The following is a 14,090-nucleotide window of genomic DNA, read 5'->3' on the forward strand; positions in this document are numbered from 1 at the left end:
TTTCAGACAAGGCTACTGGAAGATCCCCCATCTCTCCAAATGCCTATAAGTTATTTTTACTATCTTTTTTGACAGTATACATAAACACAGAAATAATGTGGTTTTAAAACTAGGTTTGGGGAGGTTTGTGGGAGTTTCTTTGAGACAGGGCCTCACTCTGTCACCCAGGCTGGAGTGTAGTGGCAAGATCTCAGCTCACTGCAAACTCTGCCTCCCAGATTCAAGCGATCCTAGTGCCTCAGCCTCCTAAGTTCCTGGGATTACAGCCACGCACCACCACGCCCAGCTTTTTTTTTTTTTTTTTTTTTTTTTTCCAGCAGAGTGTTTTGCTATGTTGTCCAGGCTGGTCTCAAACTCCTGGCCTCAAGCGATCCTCCTGCCTTGGCTTCCCAAAGTGCTGGGATTACAGGCATGAGCCACCACACTCGGCCCTGAAAAATTCAGTTAGTTATCAGGGTTTGAATATTAAGAAAAAGCTAGAACAACAGAGAAGCCATTACTTTTTCTCTTTAGCATAGAGCTATGGAGAAAAACCATCCTTATTTCTTTAGTTACAGTTACAGGCCAAAAAGGAAAAAATGAATTTTGAAAGTAAAATATTAGGATTTTAAGTACATATAAAGAATTCATGCATCTGTTGAAACCACAATTGAAAAAATTCATAAGAATTTCACATAAATCAGCTAAAATTTTATTGAATTTATTAAAAACTGAAAGAGGTCAGATGGTTGTACATTTGCTTTGACCCAGCACAAAGTTATTTTAATTGCCACGTAGCCTCCATTGTTTTGCATAAAACGATGCTATAGAAATAGCAGCTTTAAATTCACTGTTTTAGTGATCTTGGGATGTTGTCAAGGATACTCAACTTTGCATTCATCAGCATCTCTCTGATAGGTACTCTTCAGCAAAATTTAGCTCATATTTAACGGCCAGCCAAAGTTGTCCTTCTGAGCAAATGGAATATTTTAATCTTACTGATAAGATTAATCTTTAGCTGATCAAGTTTCTTTTTTAGTTTTAGCCACCAGGAAAGTCAATGCAGATTTCTGTGGCCCACCTTTAGTCACTGTGAGAAACGTAATTCTCACAAACTCTTGGATTTTTTTCTTAAATTGTGTATAAGCCTAAAAAGGGTTATAATTCCTTATGTATACAACTTTTACACATTTGTAAGAACCAAAACAAGTATGTAAAATTTAATACAAACAAAATTACAAAACTAGTACAATTCATTTAAATAACATTAGTAAACACAACAGATGAAGTGATATTGTCAAAACTAGTTACCACTCACAATGTCTTCTTGAATTTTGGGCCTAATTTTACATGTGTGATGTGATAACTTAATTCACTCACACTTTTTCTCAATTTAAATTACTGTGAAAACTTCACTCCTGCAATGTGTTATAATGACTTCTGTCCTTCACTTGGTGCAAACATACCGTTTAGATCTTAGGTCTATCTCTACACCTTTTTCATTAGTCCACACGACCTTCCAACTGTAAACAGAAATACAACCTCAGGCACAAAATGTCGCAGCAGTACTGGGTTATGAGGTCGTGATACAAATGACTCATAATATTCTTGTACATATTTTTTAGTTGTCATAAAAATCAATATGGAAACATATTAAATACTCATAGAAAACTAGTAATCCCTCAGAATTTATCTGTGTATCCCAGTTTGGGAACCACTAATTTGGGAGATAGTGACATATCCATTTTCCCTTTGGTCCCATCTTCTCATTCTGCTTTTATCTTCCATTTGACCTTATTTTTAGAAAATCCATGTTTTTGATTTATGGTGCTGTATGCTGTACGGTAAACAACCTTAACCTCTCTTCTGAAACTACAGAATACAAACTCACAGCTCATGCTCCCAAAGAAATAACCCATGGACAATTGGCATACAACACCGTCCACCAGTCTTATGCTGAAGTTTTTGCATTTTTCCCTGCAATCCTCCTCTCCTACAAGCTTTCAATGTGTGATCTCAAAGTCAGAGAAAGCTAATAAAATAATGTTTAAAAACACTTTTGGTTAAAAAGTGCCCTTTAACATTTTGGCTCATTCATGATCCTAACTAGTTTAGATAAAATAATCTGGCCTAGTACTAAATGAGCTTCAAACATAGAAAATATTTATTTTAAGAGATAGTACACAATCTTAACACGGGTATCAAGAGAGAAGGTTTTCAAATCCTCTAACAAAATTCTCTAAGTCTCTAAACAGCATCTCTGTCCTCAGTGAGTTTCTGAAAATGCCTTGCTCGTCCTACCACCCACACAGCCCAACAGCCAACCTGAAGGTTAGGTGGGACTCTTCCAAGAAGGCGTACCTTCAGGCCTAGCAAGGTGGTGGGCTTATCCTGCTATGATAGCTTAATGCTGTAATATGGAATTAAGTTGTGAGAGGTGAACAATGTGACTTTGTTATATTTGGGGGTGTCTACAAATGCGTTTAACCAAAGTTTTTTAGTGGACTAAAAGTTACCTTAGACTGGCGCCTAAATTCAGATCTTGAAGCAGACACTTCTTGGGACTAAAAACATTCAAATAATTAATTCTGAACAAGAGAGTATTCCATCATACCTAGTGTAACCTAAGACACAAGTGGTCTAGAACAGTTAATCTAGGTAAGAATGGATATCACTCTTGCATTTGTATCTCTGTCTATTCCCCTGCTAGACTTAGGGACATGGATTTCGGCTTATTCACTTGTATATATATCCCCAGAAACTAGGATGGTATTTGGCACTTGGTGAAGGGCAATATTTATTTATTATACTTAAATTCTGATAATTGTAAAAAAGCACAAATGTGGTAGAGACTGGCTGTTTACCAAACCCTTATCCCTTTCTTCCTGGGGCCATAACTAGTCTACATTTCCCAGACTCCCTTGCAGTTAAATTTAGCCATAAAATTAAACCTGACTGGTAGATTATGGTCAAAAATGAATGTGCCATTTCCAGGCCTGGCCCATAAAAACTTACCTTATGAACCATCCCTATCTCTCTTCCTCCATCTGCCTCTTGTTGGCATCCAGAGTTACCTTAGAAACTAGTGTCAAAGATGACCGACCTATGTCAGCTTGGATACTGGGGTGACCACGTGGAGCACAGTCTGTTTTGCCAGCCCTTGCAATTACACTTAATATGAATAAGAAATAAACTTCTGTCTTGTTAGGCTACTGAGATTTAGAGTTTGTCTGTTTCAACATCTAGCACTATCCTAACTAATACGACATGTTCAATATATGATGCTTTTTGGCTTATTAAAGGTAGGTAATCATAATGTTAAGTGTGCCAAATAGAGTAAGACCTGGTCTTGAGTTCTGGATCCAATACCCACTAACTCAGAGACTTTGGATATACGTTTAATACCACAATCCCAAATCAGGGTTGTTGGGGAGAATTAAATGAGATTACATATGGACATACCCTTGCATAGTGCCTAGCCCATTAAATCACACCATTGTGTTTACTATGACTGTAAGAAGTATCATCTTCTCTGTTTAATAACACATTCTTGGTCTCTTCCAATCTCACAGCCGTACTCTTAATCCCTGTTCTAATCAACAGAAGGGTTTCCATAAGACTTGGACTTGGCTTCTAAGCCTGCACATTTTGAACTCTGGTTATTTTTCAACTATGTATTTTCTCAAAGCTGTGCAAGCTCCAGTTTCCACCTCTAAAGAATCATCTCCTCCAGTATATCCTGCTGGTGGGCAATCATTAGCTTGCCAAACTCTTCAGTGCTCTGACTTGAAAAGTTCTGTAAAGGGCCCAGATTTGACTCCATGACTTAGGAAGGAACCCTAGTAGCATCCTGAACAGTGCCACCCAGACGTCATATGGCTGCCTAACATGGGGGACTCATTTGAGACCCATGTTCCGTAAGTCTTATACCAGGTAGGGAATGCTTTCCACTGCCCATTTTAACCACTACGTAAAAACCCCAAAAGAGCCAGTTTCATTTTTCAAATTATTAACTAAAACCCTATAAAATTTAACCCAACCGAAAACCTGGATTTTGCTAAATGAGGTTCTGGCTATCCAAATATGGCTTACTTCATTATAGAATTTAACTCTACCCAAGGTTGTCACTTGCCTTTACAGACCTGTGGTCAGATGTTTCTTATTTTCAGGCTTGGAAGCCTCAGCCAAGTCAGTGAAAGCCAGAACCATGCCATATTTCTAGGGAAAACACTAAAGACTCATGCCCATTTCCTCTGAATCAATTGGAATGTGAAGTTGGCAAAAGAAAGATGATCCCCAGCCACAGAGACCATATGAAAGAAACACAAAAGGGTAGAATTGAGAGTCAAAAGGATTAAATACTCAAAATGGCAAGCACTGGGTCAGCCCAGTTCAGAGCAATGTAGCAGGGAAGGACAGATATTAGATCAGATCATCCAGCAGGAGCAAGATTTCTGATAAATGGAAGACATGGCAAAACATGTATGGCCGAGAGGCATTTTTCAAGGACTTCAGAGAAACCATAACTCCATGTGAATATGCAGAACTTCAGAAATTAAACTTCAAATCCCAGGCCCACCACTTACCACCTATGTGACAATGGACAAGTTACTTAACCTTAAACCTCAGTTGAACCTCAGTTGTCTCAGTGATATTGGGGTGGTCAAACAATTATAGGATTGTTTTAAGAGTTAAAAAATATTATGCCTGTATAATGCTGGTGGATAGCTTTTATCCTGCGGGCTTCAGGATTGCCTGGTCATTCCTGACCACTGACTGGTCTTTTCAGAACTTTTTTGGGTAACAAGGATTCACTGCTTGACCAATCTGTAGTCAGGCTGCTCAACCTCCTCCTAGGCCCATCTGTGCACCTCCTTGAAAATTCCAGTTTTAGCAAGAACTCTGCTAAATTGTTTTAGCCAGATTCTCCCATCCTGCATATCTGATCATCCTCAATGTCCAATTTGGTTTCTCATCTTCCACTGTATTCCAGATGTTGTCTGATCACCCTGGCTTGTCTTCACCAAGAATTCTCTTAGGTCAGTTGAGCTAAAATCCTCCTTACTCCTGATGTTTCCTTTTAGTAATTTTCTATCCACTGATTCCCACCCTGCTCCTTAGCTGTAAATCCCCACTTGTTCTTGTATTTAGAATTGAGCCTAGTTCTATACAGAGGCCTCTTTTCTCCTATTCCAATAGTTCTAAATAAACTCTGTTTGAACTGCTTCAACTACTATTCAACTCTGGTTTTCTTTGACACTGGTTAAAATAAGCTTACATTTTCTGAAGGATCTCCTCATCTATCCAGGAGACCTCAGAGACTATGATAGAAGGTGGAAATGCACTGTGTAAGTGGATTAGGGATCTGTGAGGATCTTTCCACCCCATTGACTCCTTCAGACAAAGTCTCGGTTGCCTATCCTGGATCAGTGGTTAAGTTCTCAGCCTCATCCACTTGGTACCCTTCATTCGCTCACTATCTAAGTCCAGACAGGGTAAATATATCAGTAACCTCAACATTATTTTTCCGAATGCTCATCACCATGCATTTGACATTTGGTTTGCCAGCCAGTAAATTTTCAGAGTTGTGCACAAGGTCATACTTTGCTTCAGTCTTTCTGGCTTCTAAACAGATGAATGTTAGTCACCAGACACTGCAGAGGCATTTTGTTTAGGGCATCTGTTTGCAAATTGCACTTGAACATCACCATCAGCTGGTCTTGTTCTCAGGCCAGTTCTCCCATACACAAATGAAATTAACAGCTCAGATCACATGCAAGCCTGAAAAAATTACATATTTTGCAATCTTTCTGCTAGGAAACAGTGTAAATGTGACCTTACAACAATGGATTTTGACCTTTTTGATGTCAAATTCTTTTCAAATTCTTGATCAAATCTTCAGATTATGTCCCCAGAAAACAGAAACAAAAACAAAAAATCACAGATCATATACACATTTAAAAAAGTTTTTAACCTTTCTCTTTTTTTTCAATTAATTAGGTTTTGTACCAAAAAGAAATACATACTAATGGAACAGTCAGACAGTTTAGAAGGGTATAAAATGAAAATAAAATTTCCCTTTGTCTTTCCTCTCCCTGAGCCCCACTCCTCAGAAGTAACCACTATTAACAATTCTTTGAATATACACTGCCATTTAAAAAAATACAATATATATTATATACATCTATATATTTACATATATAAACAATGTATATAATATATCTGTATTTTACATATATAAGCAGACTTCACTTTGCAGAGCACAGGATCAAATGACTGCACTAACTAAAACCATCCAAAGTGGCCAGGTGCAGTGCCTCACACCTATAATCCCAGCACTTCAGGAGATCAAGGCAAGAGGACCGCTTGAGCCCAGGAGGTTGAGGCTGCAGTGACCTGAGACTGAGCCACTGTACTCCAGTCTGGTTGAGAGAGTGAGACCCTGTCACCAAAACAAACAAACAAACAAAAAAAAAACATAAAAACAAAAAACAAAAGGCATGCGAATTGATCTTACTAGTCAATGAAAAAATCACAACTGTTCCATCTCCTTTACAAGTTTTTGTCAAAATATTAAAACCTCTTTTACTGTTGGTTATAAATGTAAGGGAAAACAAAAAATAGTAATATTGCTATGTAGTACACTGTAATGTAAAATGTTAGGAACATTGAGAAGTAAAGTATCTTATTCTAAAAGGTTTATAAAGATTAATTTAAACAGTGCTTGCCTTCTTTTTGCCATATAAATTAATAATATGAACTATATTTTTTTGTTTTTCTTTATTTTTTATTTTTTATTTCTATGAACTATATTTTTTTTGCCTTGCTAAATTAACATATTTCTTTCTAAATTTGGATCGGCTTCCAATATTTTATTCTTCATACTTTCAGTGTTACAAAGTGACTCCCAGAGTTCCTTAAATATGAAGTATTTGGCTGTTTGGCTAGTGTGACTTCCTCTGGGACACCTTCCTCCTTTTCATCACAACCATTTTTCTTATTAAGGTTGACAGACTCACCTCCACTAAGTTCCTGTGACTGCATATCTAGAGTCTCTCAAATGGCAGCATGGTCAACATTCCCATGGTCAGTGATTTCTTTTTTGTTTTTCTTTTTTTTTTTTCTTATAATGGAGTTTCAGCCTTGTTGCCCAGGCTGGAGTGCGGTGGTGCGATCTTGGCTCACTGCAACCTCTGCCTTCCGGGTTCAAGCGATTCTTCTGTCTCAGCCTAGTGATTTCTTCTATAACCCCACTTACATTCACTGTGAATTTATCTGCCAGTGTTATCTCTGTTCTTTGTTGGGCTTAATTCCTTCTCTCAATTATGCATTTTTGTAAAACATCACATGAGTTTACCACTGGAGACAGGCGACACAATTACACACTTTTCCGTCTATTGGTAAACTGAATAACAAATACTCGATGATTAATCAAGGGTAGACTTTGAAGGGTATCGATTATTTATATAGTGATTTGTGGACTGAAGAGCCAGAAGTGAAGTTTATGATTTATCTAATGACTCACGGTTAACATGCTGTGGTGACTGAATTTGAACTGTGTTGTAGGGGACTGATATTATTTAACTAAAACATGGTAACTGAATTTTGTTCATATCAAACCATGAAAAGCAAGGACTGTCTCTGTATATATGTACACTTATATACTTTAAAGATAAATCAATCACATTTTGTATATCATGCTTTACTTTTTTCCACTTAATGTATCTTGGCAGTCTTTTCATATAGTCACATACCATTGTTTGGATGTACCAATACTGATACATAGTTTTCTTTTTGATAGATATATAGTTTGTTCTTGCTGTTTTGTAATGTCAACCAATGTTGTAATGAACATTCCTGTAAATGCAATTTGGGGCCCTTGTGTAAATACATCTGTAGGTCGAACATCTTGTAGTGAAATTGCTAGGTCAAAAAAATGTGCATTTTAAATATCAATAAATTTTGTTGTCCTCAAAAAGTTTATCTAATGTTACATTCTCACTTACATTATGTGAGAATTCCTGTTTCACCAACCAGGTATCATTGAACTTTGTAATCTTTGCCTATCTGTTAACAAGCCCAGGACATTTTGCTTATGACTTTAAAGTGAGTTTTAGGAACTTCCCCCTTTTCTCCAAATCAAGTTTTTTTTTGTTTTTTTTTTTAAGTTATTTTGTAATGTGGATTGGTATATCTGTCAATATAGGTATAGGGGTTGGGGAACAATTGATATTTTCAACGTGACAACTCTTTTGGTGAGGAAACTTTGCAAAATATTTAGCATTCCTGGCTCGTGTCCACTAAAACCCGGTCACACCTCCAGTCATTGTGATAATCAAAAAACATTCCACACATATCCATCTTAGGAATGCACTGCCTAATTGAGAAGTGCTGAGTTAGAGGTCTCAATCTTTTTACTAACACTTAACAGTCACTCATGAGCCATCCTGAACAAGTGTACTGGATATAGCCAGATGTCCTTTGAAGAAGCTATTCTGAAACTTAAACTCTGCTAGAGATGACTGAGGCAATTTTTAATTCCACAAATATGTATTGCAAAAAAAGAGACTGGGCTTTAACTATTGAGGTCATTGGCCTTAGGAGGGAAAGATAGACATGCAGATTGTAGCCTTATGCAAGTCACAATATTGCCCAAATGGGTAGGTTAAAATGAGGATGTTACAGGATTTGTTCTATCTGTAAAACCTCTGAACTAAGTATTGGAAACGACTTTGTAAGAATTTGCAAAGACTAGAACAGAAATAAAAGTGGTATAAAAATATATTGGACCAGCCTGACCAACACAGTGAAACCCCGTGTCTACTAAAAATATAAAAATCAGCTGGGTGTGGTGGTGGGTGCCTGTAATCCCAGCTACTTAGGAGGCTGAGGCAGGAGAATCACTTGAACGTGGGAGGCAGAGGTTGCAGTGAACCGGGATCACACCACTGCACACCAGCCTGGGTGACAGAGCCAGAGTCCATCTCAAATAAATAAATAAATAAATATTGGAGAAAGACATTGATTCCAGAATTGGAGGGAGGAAAAATCTTCATGAAAAAAAGTAGTATTTGAGTTGGGTCTTTAAGAAAATGTAAGATTTCAAGTGGTAGAGATGAAGAGAAAAGTATTGTATGTAGGAGGAGCAATGTGAGCCAGGACAGGGGATGGGAACATTCAAATCTTCTTCAAGTTGCTGCCCTGAATGGTAGAAATGTAGAGTGTGAAGTGCAATCAACTCAAGATAAGGCTAGAGAGGGTGGTGGAAACTGAATTCCTGAATCTTTTGGAAATATGACACAGGCCTTGCAATCTGTCATTAAGCAATCAGATTAAAATCCAATACATTACAAAATACCTTCACCATTGCTGAGAACTGGAATTTTAAAATCTCTTAGAAGTAGTTCAGAGTTTTGCTTTCTGACCTCAAATATGAGAAACTTGTGCTCACTTTCTCTCCCAAATGTTTAATCCTTCTGATTACATCGGGGAGAAAGACTCCACTAGGTGCTTATCTGGGTTGAACAGCTGCTAACCTCTTTTTAACAAAAAGCATGAGCCACAGTGTACTAGTTTGTTCTTGCATTGTCCAAAGAAATACCTGAGACTGGATAACTTATAAAGAAAAGAGGTTTAATTGGCTTACGGTTCTGTAGGCTGTAGAAGCATAATTTGATTTCTGGGGAGGCCTCAGGAAACCTACCATGAAGGCAGAAGGCAAAGTGGGAGTAGAAGCAAGAGATAAGGAGGGGAGGCACCACATACTTTAAAACAACCAGATCTGGCCGGGTGCAGTGGCTCATGCCTGTAATCCCAGCATTTTGGGAGGCCGAGGCTGGTGGATCACTTGAGGTCAGGAGTTGGAGACCATCCTGGCCAATATTGTGAAACCCTGTCTCTACTAAAAATACAAAAATTAGCCAGGCGTGGTAGTGCACGCCTGTAGTCCCAGCTACTTGGGAGGCCGAGACAGGAGAATCGTTTGAACCCAGGAGGCAGAGGTTGCAGTGAGCTGAGATCATGCCTCTGCACTCCAGCCTGGGCAACAGAATGAGGCTCTTTCTCAAAAACAAACAAACAGAAACATAAACAAAAAACAGCCAGATCTCATGAGGACTCACTCACTATCTCGATGACAGTACCAAGGGAGAAATCTGCCCCCATGATCAAATCATCTCCCACCAGGCCTCATCTACCACATTGGGGATTACAATTGAACATGAGATTTGAGCAGGAACACAGAATTAAACCATATCACCCAAGTTGAGCACCATCTACAGGGATCTGAACAGAAACACAATGAGAGTGGTTAACGGGGGATTTAGAGCAATGTCCTGAAGCCTGGCTGTTCAAGGCTATCACCTGTGGTGCTCACTCCTGGAGAGGGGTCCAGGCATGTGTGGTTCAAAATCAAATCACTCCCAGGTAATTCTAATGGGCAACCAAAACAGAAAACCACAGATTCTCAAAGAATCACTGGAGAGGGGGCCACATGGAGAGGAAGATGCAATTTGAGAATCCGCAAGCCCACTGAGTGCCACATTTGCAGAACAGGCCAGGAGTTTTAAGGAGTTTAAAAAGAGGGGACATCATTTTCTTCCATCACTGAAGCCATATTCTATTACCTTGAGTATCTTATCTGAGACCGTATATATCCCACTAACCTAATGAGAAGAAGGATAATTAGGTGATTGTATAGCTAGACAAGCATCTTGAACCTCAAACCATTACTCATAAGGTGCTGTGATCCAAGGAAAGTATAATTAGTCACCACTTAGTATCATGTTAAGCAAGCCAATAAGCTCAGGGGTAAGGCAGGTGGGAAATACCAGAGCATGTTTACCATTTGATCTGCTCGTTTTCTCTCTGAAATGTTTAGTCCTTCTGATTACGTCAGGGAGAAAGAATCCACTAGGTGCTCATCTGGTTGAACAGCTGCTAATCTCTTTTGAATAAGAAGCACGGGGCCCCAGTGTACTAATCCGTTTTTGCATTATTACAAAGAAATACCTGAGACTGGGTAAATTACAAAGAAAAGAGATGATATTACATAGGTTGAGTACATAACATAGAAAGATGGATTGCACCTTACAATTACAATAAAGCTAGTCCATGTAGAACATCTAATTATAACAGCCACCTGAAATTGTTATATATTTTCCCCAAGCTACTTATATCTCCCCCATTAAGAAATAGAGCCTTCATTTTTGTAGCACTTGCATGAATGTTTATTTAGTCTTGTCTTAAAAAGCATTCCAAAATTTTTAAAAAGTGTCTGCTACCAAGAGTTTCATGTTTGCTTCTGCACTGCTGACATATGATGAATTTTTCTGAGACATTGAATAGTGAATTTGACATCTTCACTAGCACTGAGTTTCCCTTTAAGTACTGTCAGTGACTGCTGACTTGTAAAGCACTGTGAAAGCAATAATCTACATAGCAATGGTCTTTCCAGTTGATATTCATCAAAGGCTGAAATAATCTCTGTTACATGACAGGGCCAGCTTCCTAGTGAGCCTGCTATGCCACAGGACTCTCTCTTCCCACAGGACAGGAAAGGGGGCCCATCCAAGACAGTTCACCAAGTGCAGGTAGTGAAGGCAAGTCTGGTTCCAACTGAAAGATGCTGTCAAGTAAAAGACATTGGCTAATAAAAGCTGCTGATGCTGCTGATGAGAAAGGAAACCAAAGGCAGCCCAAAGAGAAAGCTGGCTGGTCTGATGGAAGTCCCAATGCACTGATCCATCATACCTGATCAATTACAGGTGGTGCTTGTCTCTCCCAGGTTTAGTGGCATTTCGTCATTCAAATACTTATTCAGTGTTAGTTGTGGATGAGGCACTCAATGGATTTCACTAGAATAAAAAGGACCTCATCCAAGATACAGTTATCATTGGAACTGGCAGGGGAAGAGGGCACTCTCATTTATTACTGAATAGCTCACTGCCTTTTCTGCAGAATTCACTCATTCATTCAGCAAACTTGTTCTGAGAATAGTGTTAGACACAGAAAAATCCCTTCCTTTCTTCCATTCACAAATATGTAAAGAGTACCAGCTATGTCCTAGGTGCTGGTGTTAAAATAGTGAACCAAACCTCAGTGATATATTCTAGTGCAGGAATTCTTAACCTGGGACTCAGGGATGCCCCCTAGAATGCATGGATCAGCTTCAGGGAGTCATTAAACATGAGTAGGAAAACAATCAGATTTTTATTTTCACTCATCTCTAACTGACATTTAGCATTTTACTCAGTTGTGAATGTAGGCAACAAACCAGAGCAGTGAAAAAGGTCCAGGGCCTTTGTCACCAGTAGAAACCACAGACATGTTCATATCAAGTTACAGTGTTTGCAGATTTCTCAAAAAGTCAATTGTGCTCATCACCGCTCAAGAATTATGGTAGGTTTAAATCTTCCACCAGATTTTGTGTTAATGTAAAAACACATATGTAACCATATCAGAAATTTGTATTTCAACACTTTGATGATTGTATTTCAGTATAATTGGTTTTCTTTATAATCCTATGTGTTTTATTTTATGCATTGTTCTGAGAAAGAGTCCATAGGCCTCATCAGATAACAAAGCTAACCTTGGCACAAAATGATTATGAATCCTTGTCCTAGAAAGAGAGACAGGCCTTAAAGAAATAATCTTACAAATACATACTTACAGACAGTGCTAAGATCTCTAAAGAAAAAGTCCACATATATGAGATGATAAAAAGAAGACATGGGTTCCCCCAGGATCTGGGGTTAGTAGGCTACCCCCAGATGGGTAGAGATCCTTCCAGAGAGCTACCCTCAGGAGTCTAGTGGGATCCACCTGGATTCTGTTTCCCTTGGAAAATATCATATTCTGCTGCAGTCAACAAGTCCATCAAAAATATCACTTACATATCTCTCCTATGTCAGGTCCTGTATGGGCACTGGGGATACAACATCTACTGGGGGAAGTCAGAACAAACCACACATGAGGAAATACAAATCTCAGATAAGTTCAGTTAGAGATGAGAGCCCTGAAGAAAGTAAAGCAGGATAATGACATAAAGAGTAACGTCAGGGAGTGCTGGGGGACAGCACAGGGAAGGTCTGTTGCAGAGGTGACATTTGCACTGAGACCTAGAGGAAGAGATTTAGAAGATACATTTAAGACACAAGACAAAGACCCTGAGATGGAAAAAGTAAACCCTCAGTTCCTTTGAACCCTAGGACCCAGACTTCTTTTTTTTTTTTTTTTTTGAGGTGGAGTCTTGCTTTGTTGCCCAGGCTGGAGTGCAAGGGCGCTATCTCAGCTCACTGCAAGCTCCGCCTCCGGGGTTCATGCCATTCTCCTTGCTCAGCCTTCCGGGTAGCTGGGACTACAGGCGCCTACCACCACGCCCAGCTAATTTTTTTTTTTTTTTTGTATTTTTAGTAGAGACAGGGTTTCACCGTGTTAGCCAGGATGACCTCAATCTCCTGACCTTGTGATCCACCCGCCTCAGCCTCCCAAAGTGCTGGGATTACAGGCGTGAGCCACCGCGCCCAGCCCCCCAGACTTCTTAAAGAGTGGTCATTGTTGCCTTGTTATGCCCTGCTTTTGGAGAAAGAAGCACATCACAGGAGTCAGAAGAAAAAACTAGGTGTAGTCTAAGGGTCAAGTGGACACAAGGGGCCAGAAGCAGCAGTGGGGACATGGATTGAGTGCTTGAATACGTATATGCCTCCATGGGTGGGGTCCCCTGAAGAAGGTCAGGGGCCCCTCCCTACCTCTGGACAACTCCGAGTCTTTCTTAGCCCGGTTCATCACCATCTGCCTTTTAAACAACAAGTTCCGATTATCAGAGGACCCTCCTCAGGCCTGGAGAGGATCCACAAATATTTGTCACCTGACATCACAGACCCCAAGCCCCCTAATTTTCAGGGAGCTGAAGCTGAAACTAAACTCTACCACACGGAAGGGCAGCTATTTCCCTCTGAGTTGCATCTTAGTCTTAGCTCCCTGGTGGGCACAAGGATTCGACTCAACCCATCTTTTCCCAGCTGGATCCAGAGAAAGCTACCCATTCCCCCACCTTCCCGCACCCCTCCCCCAGACCTTTAGAAAAACCACTCTCTTTCCCAATAAAAAAT

Source organism: Trachypithecus francoisi, unplaced genomic scaffold, assembly GCF_009764315.1.
Source record: "Trachypithecus francoisi isolate TF-2019V2 unplaced genomic scaffold, Tfra_2.0 Lachesis_group16, whole genome shotgun sequence".
NCBI classification, from domain to species: Eukaryota; Metazoa; Chordata; class Mammalia; order Primates; family Cercopithecidae; genus Trachypithecus; species Trachypithecus francoisi.